Source organism: Bos javanicus, chromosome 1, assembly GCF_032452875.1.
Source record: "Bos javanicus breed banteng chromosome 1, ARS-OSU_banteng_1.0, whole genome shotgun sequence".
Taxonomy (NCBI): Eukaryota; Metazoa; Chordata; class Mammalia; order Artiodactyla; family Bovidae; genus Bos; species Bos javanicus.
The window spans coordinates 20,718,204-20,739,650 of record NC_083868.1 but is presented as its reverse complement, the minus strand read 5'-3'; the positions used below and the strand labels follow the sequence as shown (position 1 = coordinate 20,739,650).

Genomic DNA, 21,447 nt, shown 5'->3' with positions numbered 1-21,447 from the left:
TCTTATGGTCGATGTCTCTGCATGTAGCATAATGTTTTAACGTGACGATCTTTAGTAGCTACAACTCCTAGGAAAAAGTTAGGAATAACCCTAAGCAAGTTGAAGAAAAAACAAAAAACAGGCATTTAAGTTTTTAATTCAATTAGTAACTCATAAAATCTACTGATGAGGATGCAAATAGCCTTTATAAGCATTAATCTCATGAAATGAACATTTTGTAAAAGTGAATGTGGAGTTTTTAGATCTGTAGGCAAATCTTTACTGTCGGTTGAATTTATTTCAAGAGCTTTTCTGGTCACCTTTGAACCTCGATGATTTCTCCAGATGTACAGAAGTGAACAATGTAAAAATCTTGCTGTTTCAGCACAACTGATTCCAGCTGGCTGGGAACTGGATCTGCAAGTCATTGGTTACAGCTGTGTTTCGATTTATGTGATGGTTGAAAAAATAAATTACCCGATTAGATGGCTAGAAAGAGGACTCTTTGTTTAGCCCTTGTGTGGGGGCTGAAAGTGTTTATGGTGCTGTTTTCTACACAGTCTTTGCAAAGTAAGCTGGACAAATAGACTTATTCAATGCCCCTAAGAAATGTTGCATATTCAGCTTTAATTCTTTGCTAAAGAAACTTTTTTAATATAATGCTGTCTTCCAGCAAATGTTTTAAAGGTCTAGCTTTTAAGAAAAGCAGTAAGTTTTCTGTCCTACTGAGCACTGAATTTAGTCATTGAAAAGCCATTTCCTTTTGTTTAACATGTACTTTAAAACATGTCTTCGATAGGCATATGAATTAAAGTATGCTTCTCTAATATTCAAAGCTTTATGATAGCAAAGTATTTGAACATAAATCCTAATTTAACCTTTTTCTTTAATGGCTTATGGCTCATGAAGCACAAAATAAAATTAAAGTAACTAAATAAAGAAATATAATCACATATTACTGCAAAAAACTGACATGTCTGTGAGGTTGAATCTGTGACTATTTTTGTTGTTACTTAAGTAAAGTTTTATAGGTAAGAGTTGGCAGAGTATTAAATAGCATATAACTTTTCAGGTTCTGGGCTTCCTTGATAGCTCAGCAGTAAAGAATTTGCCTGCAATTCAGGAGACACGAGTTCAATCTTTGGGGCAGGAAGATCCCCTGGAGAAGGAAATGCCAACCCACTCCATTATTCTTGCCTGGGAAATCCCATGGACAGAGGGGCCTGGTGGGCTAGAATCCATGGAGTTGCAAAGAGTAGAACATGACTGAGCGACTCAACAACAACAGCAACAAATTTTTCAGGTTAGCAAAAGTCAAAATGTTAGTAACTACTGGAGATTTATTAGAGTACTCTCCTTCCAAGATAATGTAAGGTTGTATGAATTATTCTTAATTATATTCCAAGCTAGTTTTTTTCCTAAAGGTTTTGGAAAAAATTTGGAAAAAATATAAATGGACAGAATTCTCAAGTGAACTTGAAAATGAGACCAAGCACTTGATCAGGTATTATAATGTCCAGCAGAGTCATAGTAATTCAGTGTGGGGAATATATCATTTTTTTTTACCACAATTATTCTTTATCCCTTTCCTTTCTTAGACTGAAATGTGTATTATAGAATTTAAGTGATGCAGAATGAATAATCATAATGTATCCAAAAGGCAACAAAAGTGGGGTTGATCTGTTTTCAACTGGCAGATGGTTACGCTGAGTCAGGCTATTTCTCTGATCAATTGAAGTATACCCTCTACCCCTTAACAAATCAGTGCGATTGCTTGGGAAGTATGGGAACAAAACATGAGAACGTAGGATACACTGGAACATTCACAATTCAGAAATACTTAAATGATGTTTATAATGCTTTAAGTATTTTTTTCTCCACCCATACAATGGAAGCTTCCTCATCCTACATTGAATACCTGTATAATAAGGTTCAAGGGTAAGTTACAGTGGCATTCTTCATGAAAGAATATGTTGTGAAAAGTTAAAAAGTGTCTCTTTATAGTTATACTTCTAAAAGTTAATCAGGAAGCAATATTTATCACTGAAACACAGAGATAGCAGAGTGAAAATTCAATCTTAAAAAAATGTCTTTGTTTGATATTAAGTTTCAAAACTACACAGTGTTATAATAGGAAAAATCAGGAAATGAAATAAAGGAATCTATAAAGAGAGAATATTTTATTTAATTGACCTATCATTTGTGTTCCATTCCTACCTATCATAATTAATGGATAAAGTATTATCTTTCCTTTCTTTAAAAAAAGCTTACAAAATTAGCATATTTTTCATACTAAAAAATAACTAGAAATCTAGAATAAAAATGACTATGCGCAAATAAAATAATAACTATCCATTAATCACTTCACTGAAGTTAAGCAGCATTCAGTGTTTTTAATAAATCAAAAAAGATGTTTTTAAAGTTTTTGATAAGAGAATTTTAAACCTATGATTCACCTGTTTTTCTGATATCTATTTTCCCCCCAAAATTTCTAAATCCACTTAAGGAAGTTTTATAAACTGACGTATTTTAGCTTGAATGGTAAATGTATTTTTAAAGCTAAACTATGTCTATGCAATCAATCCTAGATTTTTTTACCTCCATGTAGGGTAATTTTTGTAAATAAGTTATCTGAGGAGACTGAGTTCATCTCTTTAGTGCATGTACCATAACATGTGTATATATTTTCCTAAAACTTGGGAAATTATTACATCTCTAGTTCTACAATAAAAATATTTTCTATATTGTTTCAAATCAATGATGATTTAAATGTAAACAGGGTAATCCACATAAAAAATGTAATATAACACTTTAATATTGCCATATCACATGGCTAGCATGAAAGGATACACTTTTGAGATTGAATTATTAGATGAGGTATTAGAGGGACATATGAAGAGGATTTATCATTAGTCTTTTGGAATGAATGCTACTGGATGGTACCGTGAAGATTAAATGACACAATTATGCATACAAGTATCTAATTGGAAGGTAGCAATGATCACACGTGTTTCCAGCTTTACTTCATTGCACAAAATTTTAGCACTGAATTACATCTTGGTGTTTAACCTAGTCATCCAACCTAATTTTAAAGACAAAAAAGCTAAGGTTCCAAGAGTTAAATGACTCATCCAAGACCATAAATTTTATCATTTACCAAACTGGCACCAGAACCAGTTACCTGACTGTAAGATGACTTCTCTTCTCACTTTGTTTGAAAGTGTTGTATATAGAACATAAGGAAAACAGTACAGTTGGCTCTCCAAATCTGTGTTTCCTGAACCCACGGATTCAAATATTCAAAAATATTCCACCCCCTCCAAATCCCAGAAGGTTCTAAAGAGAAAAACTTGGAATTGCTGCATTCTGGCAACTGTTTACATAGTATTTACATTGTATTAGGTATTATAAGTGATTACTTAAAACATATGGAAGGACATGTGTAAGTTATATGTAAATACTACACTACAGGATTGTATATAATGGGCTTGAGCATCCCTTACATAAGGATTTTAGTATTCCCTGGGGGTTCTGAAACCAATCCCCCACAGCAACTGAGGGATGCCTGTATTTTTGTAATATGTTAGCTAAAACATAATTTATTTTTTCTCTTTTGTTATAGACTTCATGCTCTAAGTATAACAGTAATTCTGAAGTCATTTGATATCATTTCCACATAATGTCCCATCTAAAAAAGTCAAAATTAATTTCTTACTCACTTACCTGTGAGGAAGCACATCAGCACAGCAGAAATAGTCATTTATTGTTTGAATGTATAATCCTGCTAACTTTTGAAAACTACTCTTCTGGATTTCAAGATAATTTAGCACAGCATAATTTTTTCCGTGGTCCCCACATTGCCCCTCATTATCATACTCTATGCTTTTCCTGAAAGAGAATCCCTCGACCAGCACCCTCAAGACTTATTTGTTCATGTGTGTGGCTCTACAGAAGTCGCTGTCTTTATCACTTTCCCCTCAAGACCTCCCTCAAGTTCATGTTCTTGCTCTAATTACCCCTGGTTCAGACTTGATCTCCTCTCTTCTGTCTAGTGTGGCTTTGAATGTGGTCCCCTTGTGGATACTGATGACAGACTGGATTGGCAAGTGGGTTATACACTTGGGGAAAGCAGGGGGAATGAGGGGAAGAGGAGAGGAAAATGGGGAGAAGGTAGGAGAAAGGGAGAGAGAGATTGCAGTGTTACAATCACATACATTTTCTAAATAGAAGAGTAAATATTAGACTTCACATGCCGGGGTCTAAAGGATCATCCTTGAAAGGAATTGAGATCTGTGTGATTATTTTTCCATGTCAGTTGTGATGCTCTGTACTTACATATCAAAAGAGGAAGAAAAAGTAACTTTAGGTTGACAAATAACCCTTTTGCATTCCAGTCCGAACGCGTCTGAGTTAAACACTGAGTCATCCCCTAGTCCAAATACTAAAACACTAAAAGGAAAGATGTCAAGTTTTTTCCTTGTTGAAAACCAGCTGCATCATTCACCAGGAAATTTTTAAAGTAATAATTTGTATACATTTATGTTTTACTTCATTTTCATTTTGCATAAGATAATTAGTTCCAGAATCTGACTGATAGCCCAGAATTATCTTAACAAGGTCTACACACATGCCAGTACACACCTGTTTCTCCCCCATTCATGTTTTATTTAGTAGAAAATTCCCAACCAGGTCATCCTAGTTTACTGGCATCTGACTGTTGTCTCCTCTGCCCTTTAATTGTTCTTTTCTCTTTAAAAAAAAAAAGAAATAAAATAGAATAACCATAGTTGTTACTGCTCTTAACTGCAATTCCCTTAAAAAATTTGTTTTTCTGTGTTATTGCTACTCATGCTACTATTACAGCCCTTCTTTATTGGAAACAGAGATATGTAATATACGTTGTTTGGCACTAAAAAGAGCACGACTCTCATTTCTGGAAAGGTTAGACAAATAAGCATCTGTCAGATATATTCAGAGACTTTAGCTGGAGTATACTTTTGTGTGTTCTCATGGTTTTGTTGTCAGTTATCTTAAAGTTCATTTCTTACACCTCTTCCCCTTCAGTAATCTTTCATATTTCAAGCTAATAATAAATAAAATTATTAGATGCTCTGTGGGCAAAGGAAATTCTCATATTTTAGATCTTCAGATAAATCTGTATAAATTCATCCTCTTAAAATAGACCAGAATGAAAGTATTGGGACCCAGTGATCAGTTATGCTATAAACTTTTCACAAGGACACTTTAAGTTAGCACTGTACAATAAAACTTTCTGCAGGGTTGGAAATGTTTTATAGCTGTGTTGTTCAGAATGGTAACCACGAGTCACATGTGCTGTTTTACATTTGAAATATGGCTCGGGCAACAGAGGAATTGAATGTTTACCTTATTTAATTCTAATTTTCATAACTACCTGTGGCTGGTCATACTTTATTAGAAAGTGTAGGTTAAATAAAATAAAGAAAATATGCAAGTGATAAAAAAAATGTAATCTACACATCCATGAATTTTGAGTCCAAGTTTGAACTGTAGATCATTTTTTTTCTATCCTCCATCTTCCCTGTCCTAAACCTCATCAGTGTTTTTAAATACATTTCCCATAACAATGAGTTCAAATGGCCTTTCTGAGAAAAGATCCCTTGTAAGGTAGGAGGCAGGTTGTATTAAAATATTTCAGAGCAGTGATTGCTACTTTTAACTTAATAAATCATTTGCTATACATCTAGATCTAGCATGGTTTTTTTTAAGTTAACAGAACACAAATAAAAATAATTGATCTAGGAAGACCATACTTGCATTGCTTGCTCAAATTAAATATAAAACAGACTGAAATTTTTACTTTGTAAATAGTTTAGCCATAGTCATACTCTCATTTAGATGTTTTAGTATTGATGAATGGAAGTTTAGAATAAGAGACCTTAAATCCATGTCTATGACAGTCATAGTTGAACTGATTGAGTATACTCTCTTTCAAATAAATATTGATTTAATCATGTCTGCATTCCCATTGGCCCAGTGGTGGTCTTGACAGAAGCCTAGGCACTTGAAACTGGCTCAGCCCTGTCTGGATATTAATATTTTAAATGCATGGCCATTTATAATTACTATTTTTATTCAAACCTTTATTCTTGATTTTCTGATTCACTTGATTAATATTTTATGCCTTCTGTAAAGTTAAGTAGTATGTGTATCTGTATGTAATAAACAAAGAAAGCATGGGATAGGAAAAGAAGTTGCCTTTGCATCTGTTGGTTCTGATTCGCAGAGCTAGGAGTGAGGTGTTTATGCAGGCAGTCCACAGAGCTAAGATATCAGTCGGCAGTTTGCTGTAAGCACATGTTCAATTATTAAAATAGTCGACATTTTATGTCTGATAGCCATAGTGAGGTCACGACATTAATTTATCCAGAGTACTGTGGGAAACTGTCTAGAGAAAAAATAGCATAAAAGACACTGATGATGCTGGAGAGAGACAGAAAAAAAAAAAAAAAAAGATGGATCTGAGCAGAGACTCTAAGAGATGACCAATTTAATACACACACGTAGAACAGGAGGGATGAAGTCAGCAGGCGTCTCACTGTTACCAACAGTAACTATTTTAAGCTGTGCTGTGCATGTGTTGATTTCTGTTATGGTTTTTCATTAGATTCTAAGCTTGAACACTATTCTAGAGTCTTTGGTTTCTGAAATCTAATATTGCATTTGTTGTTTCAATGCTCAGTGATTCTTTGCTCTTTCTTCTCTGTCCCTTTCTTTACCTTCTCCATTTCCCTCCCTCTTCCTATTTCTTCGTTTCCTTTTCTTCCCACCTCATATTCTTTTCCTTTCTGCCTTTCTCTCTCCGGTGAGTATGTACTTAATACCATGCCTCCTCCCGGTGACCACTTCTTTATTTATTTGCGTTTTTTGGTTTTGCACTTGAATTTTTCCTTTTTTTCTGTTCTTTTTCTTTCGAATCAGGAGCCTGTAGGAGCAGCTTATAGAGGTACATATCCTACTGCAGATGCTTCTGTCTGAGCTATGTGATGTTTTCTTTGGAACCTCTGCAAATGATCGTCCTTCATGTTTGTTGCCACAGATCTATTGCCAAACTGCTACCTTAGTCGGTCCTGCAGTGCTGCAGTGCATGCTGGGATCTGTCTGTGTGAGTAAACCGAAATCTCTCCACCACCAGACAGCATCAGAGTTGGCTTGAGAACTGCTTTACTTTTCTTCCCTTTGTGTGTGTTTCTTGTGTGCTGCAGAGTCACCGATGGCTAGCTCTGTCTGGCAAGTAATTCAGAAATATCGCTCATGTAGAAAGAAAAGGTAGGCTGTTTACTGCATTCTATCATTAAAGGGAGCAACTGAAGAACAAAAGAACTGGAAAAATACCTATATACAGTTTTTTATGTTATGAAACGCTGTAGCACAAACACGACCGTTCAGCCAGACTTTTACTCCCTTTTGTAACAATGCACATAGTAGATTGTTTTCACATCTGTACACAAATCCATATTTTCCGTAAACATATATTTAATTTTTAATATTTGTAGTCTGCACACATTTCTTAGTCTCCAAGACTTTCACATATTCATCAATGTGGCTATATAGTATCATTTTTGAAAGTTCTTAAATCAAAAAAGTAAAATATATACCAACATCCTTTTGCTTGATTTCATTCCAGTAAGTTAGGGTTTCAACACAGTTTAGATCATATTGATGATTCAGATCCTGGCAGATCTTATAATTCCTATGAAATGAGAGCACAGCTAATAAAAATATAAGGCAATTATTTTTGTTAAAATCATAGCTTTTTTCATTATTCGATAGAAATGATTGACCCTGAAAGAACCCACCTCACTCATCTGTCTCTTGGGCTGTTTGGGGGCTTCATATATAGAAGTGGAAAAGCTCCTTTTGCTCTTTCGTCAGCCGGGGAGACAGAATGGGGCGGGGGGTGGGGGGGTGTGGAATAAGGCCTTGAATAAACTCCAGGGCTGCTAGAGAATTGCTGGCATTATTTCTCTATCACGTGTGAGCCTGGCTGCCTGCTTCCTGAGGTAGTGAATCCAGGATAAGACTGTGTCGGAGCCTGTTTCCACAACTGTATTTGGAGATCTATCTTATTGATTTGGGGGTAGGGGGGAGTGGAGAAGGGGTGGGGATCGGAGTGTGAGGTGAGGGGAGGACCAGCTGACTACTGGCTCACTGAAGCACAAGACAGTTTCTTCCGGAAAGATGTCAAACAACTGAGACATAGCCACAGAGGAAGTAGAAAGGTGGAAAAATAAGCAGACCCTAGAAGAAATGAAGGCTTTGGGGCTTTTCCTTTTCACTCCTTTTTTTTTCCTTCCGTCTTTTTTTCCCCCCATCATCTGACCTGCAAAGGCTAGAGTGACAGCGTCATGCAAATACTGCAGTCCCGCAGGTCTGGGAGAGGGTGGATGCTAGACTGTGAGTTAATGTTAATGATGAGCGCAGTGAAAATACCAGCCGCTGCCACCCCCTGCACACAGAAGCGCTCTGAGTCAGCATCAGATGCTTTGCCTCGCCTCTCGCTGGGTGTCTGTATGCCTGTGCGCGCGCGTGCTCGCTCGGGCATCCGTGTCTAGCCGAGGGGAGGGGGTGGCGTGTGAGTGCGTGGAGGGTAAAAGCCAGTCAGTCAGTGAGAAGCAAAGGTACGTTGGAGAGCAACTAAAATCTGACTGATTTCCATCTTTGGAGCATCAGATGTATTCCCTAAGGAGGATGGGTCTCCGTGATGGGGGTGGTATAATTATGTTAATGTCATATTTATGGAGGGGTGAGATTTTTCATTCTAATAATTGGTTGAATGCTATGGTCAAAAATTGTAAAGCCATATTCAGTTTTAAGGAAAAGCATGGACTTATATCTAAGGACTGTTTTATTATTATTTTTTCTTTTTTTCATTTTTTTTGCTTTTTGTGAGTGGTGCTTTTTTGTTTTATTTTTTTTTAACTATTTACTATTTTAATCCATAACTGATTCTGTATGGAAAATCAAACGATAAACAAAAAGAGATCTTATATAATGATGCATTACATCATGGAGCAGAATATTTAAAGTCTTACAAGGCAAAGTAAAGATCTGGACAGAGTGGGGGGTGGTGGTGGTTGGAAAGGGGTGTGGTACTAGGGTGGAGGAGGGGGGCCAGTTAGCAAATATTTTGTTCAGTATAGCTTTCCTTGCAGCTTACTTGGAAATGGATGATTCACCTGTTTTTCAGGAAAACATTCTAATTCTTTCCGTTTTTGTTTTTGTTTTTTTTCCTCCTCTTTTCCCTTTTAAGATCAACCACTTCAGAAGAACCAGATTCCACTTCTGTGGCCAGGACTTTTATGTTATGGCTGGTCTGATTGTTTTACCCTGCGTTCTATGCTTCTAAACCTTGGATCATTCCTAAAGTACAAATTCTGTTCTCGAACCACAAACAAGGATAAAAGATCGGAAGAAATTCAGTGAATATACAGGGTTGGAATTGTGTATTTTCAAAAGTGTTGAGCTTTATAATGCGATTATTTAAAGATAGAGTCTTTTATTTTCTTATGTTGCCAGCATTTTAAGTTACGTGTTTATTAAGTGGCACTGCTCAAATAACTACAGAGTATGCATGGAAATATTGGTTGTCTGAATAGTTTGGAGATTCAAAGAGAAATAGCAAGCTGCAGAGGTACTAAATTATGACATGCAAAAAAGTTTTTGTTTTATTCTTAACTGCAACAGTGTGTGTATATATATATACACACACACATATAAATGTATGCATACATATATATATATATATATGTATTGATTTAACGTGTTATATGTCCTGGGCCCACCTTACAAGTTGTGCTGTATAGGCAGGCGTATAATGGGAAGCAAAATTCAATCAGGTCCCATTAACCGGCATATAATCCTTCTTTAATGTAATAGAAGCTATGGTGTTGCTGTACAAATTTGCTAGAAACAGATTTTTAACCCATTTTTGGTCTCTTTCTTAGATCTAATGGAATGACTCTTAACTGTTCATTATCTGCATTGTTCCTTACATTCTTCATTATTTTAAGGTCTGGAATTAGTCTATCAATGGTTGTTGTGAATATTCAGCTCATCCTAACTTATATATACCATACATATATCTATATTTCTACTTTTGTGTTTTCACTAGTATTTAGAGGGAAAAGTTAACTGAACCCAACTGTCATTTCTAAACTAGCCTTATTACTGGAAGAAGAATTCTACCGCATCCAACCGGACTTTTCCTAGTCCCTGAGACCCTAACTTGTGAGGTATTTCAGTAGCATCACAAGTCAGGCTCTTGGGACCTAGGCGGAGGGGACTGGCACCTTTGGACTTACTGCCTGTCTGCAGTTACCGTCAGAACAAAGAACACACATAGGTTCTGCCCAGGAGGAGAGAACAATGCTCTTATTTATAATCAGCAATGTTATCGCCATGACCCACCCCCCAAAATGCTATTTTCAGAAGCTGTACTCTAAAGTGATGACAGAGTTGCACAGAAATAGCATTTGTATTATATCATAATGACCATATAAAAGCAATATAAGTTATCTCTGTAAGAAGCAAAATTAAAACACAGTGTTTTTGAAATGCTTCTTTTGGTGTATTTTCAGGTGGCTAGCCCAAGAGAGGAACTCCTTGGTTAATAATGAAGAGAGTGTTTTATATTTACATGTTTTTTCTTATGCATAAAGATATATGCATTAGCTACTTAAATAATTCCTACATGTTTTCATAACTGTGGCTGAAAATATGTACTATACAGCTCTAGACATGCTTGAGGCCTAGAAATAAAATGATTTGCCGTCTTCTTTATTTGACCCTGTTAGATTTTATACTGATTTAAGAAGAATGCTGTTTTATACTTGATATTTGTTGCCAGAGTTTTCTTTAGTCTTTTTAACCAGACAAAATGCTTGAAATGTCTTATAGTAAGACATTATTTTGTTATAAAAGTATGAATTATCATAATTAGCAGGAATATGATATCTTTTAATTTTTGCATTTTACTTGGCTTATGTCATGGATGTATGTGAGAAAATTTAGTAAACACCACCTATGAAGTCAGATAGTTCTAGTTTTCCTATCAATTGAATCTGAACTGCAGACTTACACTTTTATGAGAATTTTAATCTGAGGTAACTATTCTAACTATAACATGTCACACTTGAACATTATTAGCTATTGCCATATCAAATGTGCATTTTTGAAAACAGAATCTTACATTAAATCTATTTTTAAATTTTATAATTATGTTGCAGATATTAAGATTCAAAATGGAGGCGAGAGATTTTTCCATAATAGAAGAAACAATATTATTTCATTCTTTAAACTCTACTGCTTTACAGGGGTACTATAAATTGTATATATCTTCTCATTTTAAAAATAAATCTCAGGATGTGTTTTAGAATACTGTAATGGAGTCTTTGTCCACATTTTTATTGAATTTGTTAGAATTACTTATTATTTGAAATGTCACAGAATACAAAACACTCATGAGTTATATTTCCTAAAAAAGTGTTGTTAAAATATCATAAACATACTCCCCATCTATACAGGCACATAGAATGTGTTTAAAAATGTATTAAGCATGTATCCACCCTGTATCTTTTCAGATTTTTTATTTATATCACCTACTTCATTAGTCTAATATCTCAAAATTTTAAGTATGTATATGTGTATAAACATGTTTTAAAATTTCAAATGAACAGAGATAATAATATAAGCTGTAAAGTTTTGGGTAGTATTTATTTTTTACTTCTTTTAACCTTATTCTCATTGTAATTAAGCATTGTTAAAAGCATAAGCTACTCAGTACAAAGAACTCTATGTACCTACAAGCACACAGAAACTTGCTTATATTTAACAGCAACATTTACCCAGTGAATCAGAAAGTGTCTCATATAAAACACCACCACATACAGGTGTATGTTTACAAACACCTGTTTTAAAAGCAATATGTATAATGTGTCCCATTACTTTAGTTCCAAAATGATGTAAGGGAGAGATGTTTGTTGGCTTTAATATTATCAAATGTAAGCTATCTCAAATGCAGGATTTTTATGTCTTCGTATTTATGAATCACACTATACATTAACTTCTGCTTCATAGTCAGAAGATACCAAAGCTAGACTTAAAGTGCAACTGTGTTTATTTTCCACATAAACATACAAATATATATATATATATATATATATGTTACTAATCATCATGCATTCTGTGAACCCTCTGTATGTAATATTTGATATGTCAACTATCTGTTCTGATTGCATCATTGGTAAAGCTTTTCTCTTACTCCATAAAGGTGAGTAGAGATATAAGTGAGTAACTTTGCTCATATAAATTACTTTATGCTGTATATGGATAGATGGATGCCACTTTTTCTGCATTTCTATCTTAGCTGTCACAGGATGATACTGTTTGGGGGCTGTATAAAATGATTTGGAAAATCAGATCTTACTAAGCTTAAAATAAAGGGAGATATCTACAACAAAGAGCGAGAAAATGATGTGTGTTGCATACGAAAAAAGCAATGATATTAACAATTCTATGGCTTCCTGGTTGGGAGACCAGTCTGAGCCAGACGCATATATTAAAGGCTGTCTGCCGCCGATGTGAGCTTGCTCAATGCGGTGGAAATGAGGAATCACCTCCTCTATGACACCAGCTTATTTTTACATTTTAATTTTGAAATAGCAAATCACTGTTTTACATAAACATACTAACCCCTGCTTGATTCTTTGCCTTTTTCACATTGTTTGCTATTTATTGTCAACTTCCAGCTCTGTTTTTTTTTTTTTTTAAGTATCATCTCTCACCTTAGACATCTATCAAATACCAATGACGTATTAGTTTTTCTTTTGTCTCTTTTACATTGCTCTGTTAATATTGTGATACTCATGCTTTTAACTTTTAATCTCTGTAAGGAAAACAGCTATTTTTCAAAATTGGCATTTTTTAAAGCCTTTTAGGATCCATCAAGGAAGCCACTTCTGGAATTTTGCCAAATCTAAATATGATTATATTTCATTTCTGGGTTCATGGGGTCAGTATCTTTCTGAGTATAAAAGTCCTTAACACTTTAGTGTGCCAGTAAAGCTGCAGTAGAGGTGCAGAGATTAAGCTACATTAATAATGTCTAGAAGAGGTATAGGTGTCTCAGGGGAATTATAATGCAGGTTAATTAGTAATGAAATTACAAGTGGTATATACTGCCTTGAATTCCTTAAACTCAAATGGACATACTAGTACATGTGCCCAGATTTAGTCTAATTCACCTGATGAATATTTAAAAGGTTTTGCAAGTTGTTATGTTTGGATGAGTTTCGAGCAAAGCAGTACGTAAAGGGTTAGCTAATGCCCAAATATTCTTGCCATTTACACACGCAGTGCAGCCTACATTTCGGTAGGCAGCAAGTGCAGGCATCATTTTGATTACTTGGATTCTTTTGTTTAATTTCTCACTAGACATTTAACTTAGCACAGAAATCCCACTGATCCCTTAGTGACTGTATTTAGAAAAGGAAAACAAAGTTCCTAATATAGAGAAGTTTTCAAAAATCCTGAACATTTGTAAGCTTTTGAAAAATAGGCTTTTTACTACAACGCTGCAAATACATAGTATGTGGAAACTTAGGTGCTAACATTATCTGTCATCTCCATATTTAGTTTTTTATCTCTAAGTGACCAACTACACTGAGACATTATATGCATGTATATTAATACACATTAGCATATGTACTTAATACACACTTTAATATATACATTAATATGTGTTAATATACATATTTATATATTCAAAGATATCTTAATTTTTTAAATCTTTGGTAAAAATAGTATGAAAATGGAGAATTTTTCATATAATTATCCACAATATTTCTTCAATGTGTTAGCTTTGATTTTCATTGAATGTTGCTTTTTTCCCAGCTTTATCAGATAGAGTGCATTACTAGCCAATAATATTAAGTTGTATGTAATGTCTTACTTGTAGCAGTTTGAAAGCAGGTGGAACTTGAAGGTAATTGAGATTAAGTGAATTTAAGATGAAATAGTTTTATATAATCAGCTAATGCCATGCATATTTTATAAAGAATTTCAAAGTGAAAATTTTTCATATGGTGAAATAAATTTTTCATTGTATCTGATGTAAGAAATATGGTTTTAAGTGTGTTACCTTCATAATTATTCCTAAACAAAACTAGAGTGCAAAATAATCTTGGACTATATCTGTTAGGTCAACTAAATGAGAGTAATAATTCCTAGATTTCATCTTGGCCTTTTGGGTTTCTGGGGCATTTTAGGTCTTTGATGTAAAGTGGACTTAACCATTTCACTTTTCTAAGAAATTTCTTCCTCTCTCCTGGTAGGTATCTGATGATTTGTGAACCCTAGATGACTATTCTGTGGAGTCATCTTTCCTTGCCTTTGAATTAACTTTCCCTAGGCCCTGAGTCAACATCAATATTTTATACATCCAAATTGGTAGGTCTTTCTTGAAATTCTCCTATGTGTTTTTCTGGACATATAAGTGAATTATGAGAAATTACACTATTGTGGTGTTTCCAGTTTTCAGACATCTTCACTAAGGGATTTGGGTGATGTTGAAACGTTAGACGCACTTGGTTTTGTAGAATTTAAAAATGTAATGTCTTTCTCATGGTAAACTTCCTCTTCTTAGCGGTGAGGGGAGAACCAGTATGAGGCTAAGTTACTACTCTGTTAAACATCGCATTGAAAACCCAGCCTGTGCATTTATGAACCTTGGGGAGGATCCTACATTAGACAACATTTTTTGTTGGGGGATTACACCATAGAGGTTCCCTTCACTTTTCTCTCTTCCTGGCCCCCCTCCACCCAACATGGAGTCTTTTCAACTTCTTCAAAGAAGTGGGGAAAAAAGTAGACTCTTTATTAATGGCAGAAAACAAACTGGCTGCTGGACTTCCGAGACAGCCTTCTAATAATAAAGCAGGGTAAGCACTATGACAAAGAATTCTTGAATGTACTAAATATATAGGGAAGCCTATTTAAATTCACCAGAGGGGCTTAGAGGACAAACAGCAGAAAGTTTAGAATTCAATTCAAGCCATGCCAGAAAATGAAAATGTACTTAAAATAGGATTTCTGAAACAATTGTTCAAAGACATGTCAACTTTTAAGGTTCTTTCTAGAATAATGAAATTTGTACTTTAGTTTCTGTGGTGACTTTTTCCATTAAAAAGGAAGAGTGTCTTATGTAACAAAGGAAGAGTGTCAAAGTAACTGTGTCTTATGTTTAAAGAAAATGCATTTTCTTTCCAGAGTGTGCTCTAGTGAGGTCTACCAAGTGTACTGATGAAAATCACCCACATATATACATGAGACAAAGAGATGATGTAATAATGGAAATGCTCTTCCTACTTTGAAAGAAAAGAAGCTCAACTTGTCTGTTCTCTCTAGTTCATTTCCTTCCATTCACTCTTGTGACATATTTTTAAATAAATGTAACAAAGTAATTCTGAAAGAGTAAATTGCTGACAAATAATATGACCATGTGTTGTTAAAAATGATTTTAAAAATGATACCTATCTTATCTCTTTCAGACTTTAGAAAATACTCTTTACACTTTATAAGACATGTGCATCTATAAGAAGTACCACATCTATAAGAATGTATATTTTATTAGTCTTAGTGTTGAGATAAATAGCTGCTTGTAGAGTTTGTTTAAAGGCCGTTATGGCCTTGACTCAGGGATGAAATTTCTAGTGGGCTTTTTCCTAGTATCTTCTTGTAGAATTAATATAGATCTTAGAAAAAGATTGTCATTCTTTGTCTCAGGGATTACAGGTTGTAAAGAAGATGAAAACTTGGTCTCACTAGTGAGACATATTTGTTGCCATTGAGAAAAGATTTTACTTAAGAATGAAGCCCATGTGAATTTCCAATTCATAAGTACAACTTATCAACTTAAAATAAACTATTAATTTGTTAATTCATCCATTCACTCATAAATGTAAATTTAACATAAAAAAATAACTCAATGAATTAAGGCTGCATAAATACATGGGTTCATCATGGCCAATAAAGATGTGACCATTTAACAAAATTTGATTGACTTTAAAATGAAATGTCAGATATGTGATTAAAATACAGAGATTAAATATTTAATAATAAAAAGTATTTGTTGTCTTCAATACATTAGACGAAGCTTGATTCATAATTTACCAAATAACTGAACTCATTTCCAGTTATGTTTTAATGACATTTTAATATCAAGGACTTCAGAATTGATCAACAAAATAATTCAAGTAAATTCCTTAGCTCAGTGCCTAGCACTAAGAAATTGCTTTTGCTAAACAGACCATTTTTTTCATCACTCAAATTTACCGGGTGTACAATGTTCCAAAGGATGAGATTCAGACACCATTAGGAAATCATTTCAGCTCCAGGGCACTCACAAATCATTTATTATAAATATCTTTATCAAGGGTTTTCTGAGTGTCAGTTGTAGGAAAGGAAAAGAGGAATTCTGCTCTTAAATAGCTTATGGACTACAAAAGCTGTCTTTCACTTTTCTGACACTTTTGTGTCCTTTTTGTGTGCCTTAGCCTTTCATAAATTCTGTACTTTGGAGGCTTTATTCTTTTTCATATTTTATTGATTAGCATTTTATGAGGCTTGTCCTATTTTCTAGGTGTATATGAGATAACTTGTCTATATATTTGGACAAGATGTGGGATATTGCTAGGATTTTTCACTGCCTAGATATTATGCAAAGGTCTGGTGATTAAGAACCATAGACCATGACAATGTTAATAACTGTGGTTTATAAAAATGGCACTTCCAGAATAATGGGACCAAAATGCAATATTTACACATGTTGTCAGTACATGTAAAAAAAGCACTATCATTTAATTTCTTTTAAGAAAGAACTAAATTGGATATAATGATATTGATCAGGCAGAGTTTCATAAAGCAGCAATTACATTAATTAGTCAAAAGATCAAAACATTTTAATTGGGCTGTTCTCTGGAGTTAACAAAATATGCAGAATAAACTTGGATTTTTAGACTTTTGCATCATAAAAGCCACCACTGAACTAGAATAGTGAAGCAGAAATAGAAAACCAGAATATTAGTACAACTTTTACCACTAGTTATGGAACTGAACTTCTCTCCTCTTCACTTTTTAAATTTATGATTGATTTATAAAATAATGATTTTCAGGTTAACATTGGTACATCATTAGATAGTTACATATTTTTTCCATCCCACAGGAGACTTTTTGAGTCATGTTCGGAAGGACTAGCAGTAGCTTGTACTGAGTGCTAAATCACTTCAGTTACGTCCGACTCTTTGCAACCCTATTGACTGCAGCCCTCCAGGCTTCCCTGTCCATGGGATTCTTCATGCAAAAGTGCTTGAGTGGGTTGCCATGCTGTCCTTCAGGGGATCTTCCTGACCCAGGGATCGAACGCACATCTCTTTCATCTCCTTGCATTGTCAGATGGGTTCTTTACCGCTAGTGCCCCCTGGGAAGCCCCAGCATTAGCTTAGATCATTGGACTAATCAGACTCCTTCAGTAGCAAAAGACCAAAACTCAGCTCAAGATAGTTTATACAAAAGAGAAAACTATATGGACATCATCTCCTCCTCTTCCTCCCCTTCCTCTTCCTTCTCTTTCTCCTCTTTCTCTTCCTCCTCCTTTTGTTTCTCCTTTCCTCCTCTACCTGGGTCCCTCTCCCTTACCCCACAATATCTCCCCCCACCTCCCTATCTCCAATAAATGCATTGACTTCATTCTCAGGCAGTTGACCTCATTCTTGCATTCTCTCTAGTTGATAGCCAATATGACCATTGGGAACTCCAGATATGTCTCCTATGCCACATTCCTACAGCTTGATATTCCAGGAGGAAAAAGTAAAATGCTTCTCCTTATCCCGACATCAATTTCAATTCTCTGAAAGGTTCAGCTTGCCTCTGTTTTGGAGCAACTTCTCTGTCCACTTGTTACTCAGGTTGGACAGGCCGTGTAGGGGAGGCAGTACAAGATAAAGCTGCGTGCGCGCGTGCTAAGTCGTTTCAGTCGTGTCTGACTCTTTGCCTCCCTATGGATTGTAGCCCACCAAGTTCCTCTCTCCATGGGATTCTCCAAGCAAGAATACTGGAGTGGGTTGCCATACCCTCCTTCAGGGGATCTTCCCAACCCAGATATCAAGACCTCATCTCTTAAGTCTCCTGCATTAGCAGGTGGGTTCTTTACCACTCGCGCCACCTGAGAAGCCCCATAAGATATACCTGGCAAGTTTAATGTCAGTGGCAGAAGGTGAAAGAAATTCAAAGCAGGCAAAAATGTAACAGGACTCCCAACAACCACTCCACATTTCCAGCTTCCTTTACATAATGATACATTATAGGCTTCTGTCTTGGTAAACTTAGTGGAGGCCTATCAACATAGGTAATATTAAGTTTTTTAAAACAAATGTGTTCTGTATAGCTTTGTAACTATAAAACATTAGCAGCAGCAAATCTCAACCTTGGAGATTAATTACATGGAGATTAATTATAGTATTTTTTTTAAGTTTGAGATTTTAATTAGGATCTTAGTTGCCTGACCAAGGATCAAACCCATGCCCCCTGTAGTGGAAGGCAGAACCTTAACCACTGGAATGCAAAAGTTCTGAGATTGATTATATTTTATTAGCATTTTTCATGATCATTTAATATTTTACATATATTGGAAAAGTCAATGTTTAGACTCATTTAGGAATTTGTCATTTAAAAAATTATTTAGGATTATTAGAAATAGGAGTTCAGTATAAAAGGGATATTGTTTTTATTATGTAGCCTAGTGTCTGTCCTCAGCCACCATATGGTTAGGTCATTCTGTTACAGAAAATTTTATATCCTTTTACCTTTACTTCTAATATTATAATACTAGGGAGCTTCATGATGCTGCTTATTAAAAATATTTTATTTTGACTTGTGAGTTAGTTTCTTCCTCTTCTGCTATCTTTAGATATATATATATGTGTGTGTGTGTGTGTGTGTGTGTGTGTGTGTATGCATATGTGGGTGTGTATACATACATTATATATGTATATAAAACATTCTAACTGTATAAAATCAATACAATGGCTATAATTTTATACAGATATAATCATATTTGTATATACATATAGTTATACATGTATTCCCAGGTGGCTCAGTGGTAAAGAATCCACCTGCCAATGCAGGAGACACAGGTTCAGTCCCTGCTCAGGAAGATCCCCTGGAATAGGAAATGGCAACCCAGTCCAGTATTCTTGCCTGGAAAATCCCAAGGACAGAGGAACCTGGCAGGCTGTAACATATGGGGTCACAAAGACTCAGACATGACTGAGCATGATAGTAATACATATATTCATATAATGCACACATATACAACTGCATCTTTCTATAAATATAAGAGTTATATAATTTTATATGATTAGAATGTTAGATGCTAAGCCTTTTCAGCACTTTTTACCATGTTATGCACTGGACAATTTTAGATATTATACTACCACTGACTCCTATTTAGGGATCTTCTTCACTGAGAAAAAGATTAATTTGCTATGAATAATGATTCTCATGCAAAACATTTTGGGTTTTTGTGATGTAGATGAGCAAGGCTATAAATATAATTTAGAAAGTTTGAAAATTGATTTTCACATCCACAATTCTTCTTCCTAATTAATCAAATTACAAAATTATGCTGTGGTTTCCAGTATATTAAAATAAGTTGTCATATTTGGAACATCTGTTTTTGCTCATATTACAAGTATGTGTTTCTAAACGTCTGAAATATAGATTGCCATAAATAATCTTTATTATTTATTCCATGGAAGTGTGATACCTACTTCCTCTCATAATGCTTGTTTATTTCCCACAAAGTAAATCTTCCAGATTGTATTTTATCTTTTTCCTTATCAAGATAGAGGGGAAAAGTTGAGGGCTTTAGTTAAGCCTTGCTGATTGGTTAAGAAAAGGGCTGTCATTGGCAGCCCTTCCAGACACTAGGCTGTGGCTCCAGACAGTCAGCTGGTGCTATCACTTTGTCTCAACTATAAATCAGTCTCGTAATGGCCAAGGCTGACACCTTGACATTTTCAAGAAGAGTAAAAGACCTGATTTGAATGGAAATCAATTTTATTTCACAAATCTTGGATTATTACTCTGAGTCTTTTCATCTTGTGTCTTCTTGAGACTTGCTTGGAATTTTCATGCTCATCAGAGGATTATTTGCATCATTATACATCTTTTTGCTGTGAAAAACATATTCGTACTTCCTTATTCAGTCTCAAGATGGAAAACTTGATTGTTAAAATTTTATATAAGAAAAAAATCACTGATAAGCTAAATTTTATTTTAACCATGATGTATTGATAGTTTAAAAATATGACAGTAGCAGTAACTGCCATTAGTTTTGCAGAATGTTTGTAAAATGTTCTGTGATTTTGAAATGCAAGATGTATGAATACATTCCCAGATTAACCTTTGATTATCTAATATTATATAATGTCATTCATGGAGTGGTTTTGAACTTCAATTAAGCAACTCTCAAGCCTAGAATACCCTGAAAAGTATTTGATTTATACTTTTATGTTCTTGCACATAAAATGTAGATTTAAGGATTATAGAGTTGGTGAGAAATTGCATGCATTTAATTGTATTACATAGGTCAAGCATTAAATTATGCTACGATGTTTTTGACCAAGTGACATAGAAAAAAATCCACATTTGACTAGTGTAAAAAGAAGTTCCTTATAGCTCCTGTAGGAGCTTCCCATTGAATGGTTTATAAAAATTAACAATTCTGTTATGTCTTCCACCTTTAGAAACCAATTTCTTTAAACCCACAGAGGAAAAGAAACTTGTACTTCCTTAGTATGTTTGCCTGTTCCCTCAACAAGATTGATTTAAACTCAGTGAAACCTTAGATCTTTGAAACATAACTATTACCTGAGATTTGGGGCATCAGCCCTCTTGTCAAGTATGGAAAAATCACCCCAAAGTCTGGCAGTGACTTCTCTTTCTCCTCTTCATTATTAGTCTTCAATTTTGTCCCAAATCTTACTTCTAAAGAAGAATATTCTTTGATTTCTAAGTTCATTATTTTGAAGGGTCCCATGAACAAGTGTGAGTTTCCTTGGTGGCTCAGTGGTAAATAATCCTCCTGCCAATGCAGGAGATGCAGGTTTGGTCCCTAGGTCAAGAAGATCCCCTGGAGTAGGATATGGCAACCCACTCCAGTATTCTTGCCTGGGGAATCCCATGGACAGAGGAGCCTGGTGGGCTGCAGTCCACAGGGTCACAAAAGAACTGGACATGCCTCAGCAATTAAACAAAAACAAGGAACAAGTGCGGCTATAGGTAATTACAAACAGGAGACAATCAACTCATAAATCTTTTTATCCATCCTTATTTTCATCCATCCATTCATTCATAATCTATACAAAACAA

At 34.9% G+C, this 21,447-nt stretch overlaps 1 long non-coding RNA gene across 5 annotated transcripts in view; it reads left to right on the top strand.

Moving 5' to 3' along the window:
- The window catches only part of LOC133253735 (uncharacterized), a 460,793-nt gene that overhangs the window by 435,941 nt on the left and 3,405 nt on the right, over nt 1-21,447 (top strand). For 2 of the 5 annotated variants that reach the window (XR_009738416.1, XR_009738437.1), the window contains exons 8-10: nt 6,940-7,287; nt 9,272-14,466; nt 15,286-18,945. This is a non-coding gene — a long non-coding RNA (uncharacterized LOC133253735). Of the gene's footprint in view, nt 1-6,939; nt 7,288-9,271; nt 14,467-15,285; nt 18,946-21,447 lie in introns of those variants that run through there. The other 3 variants (XR_009738423.1, XR_009738447.1, XR_009738405.1) reach the window with 2 other exon arrangements.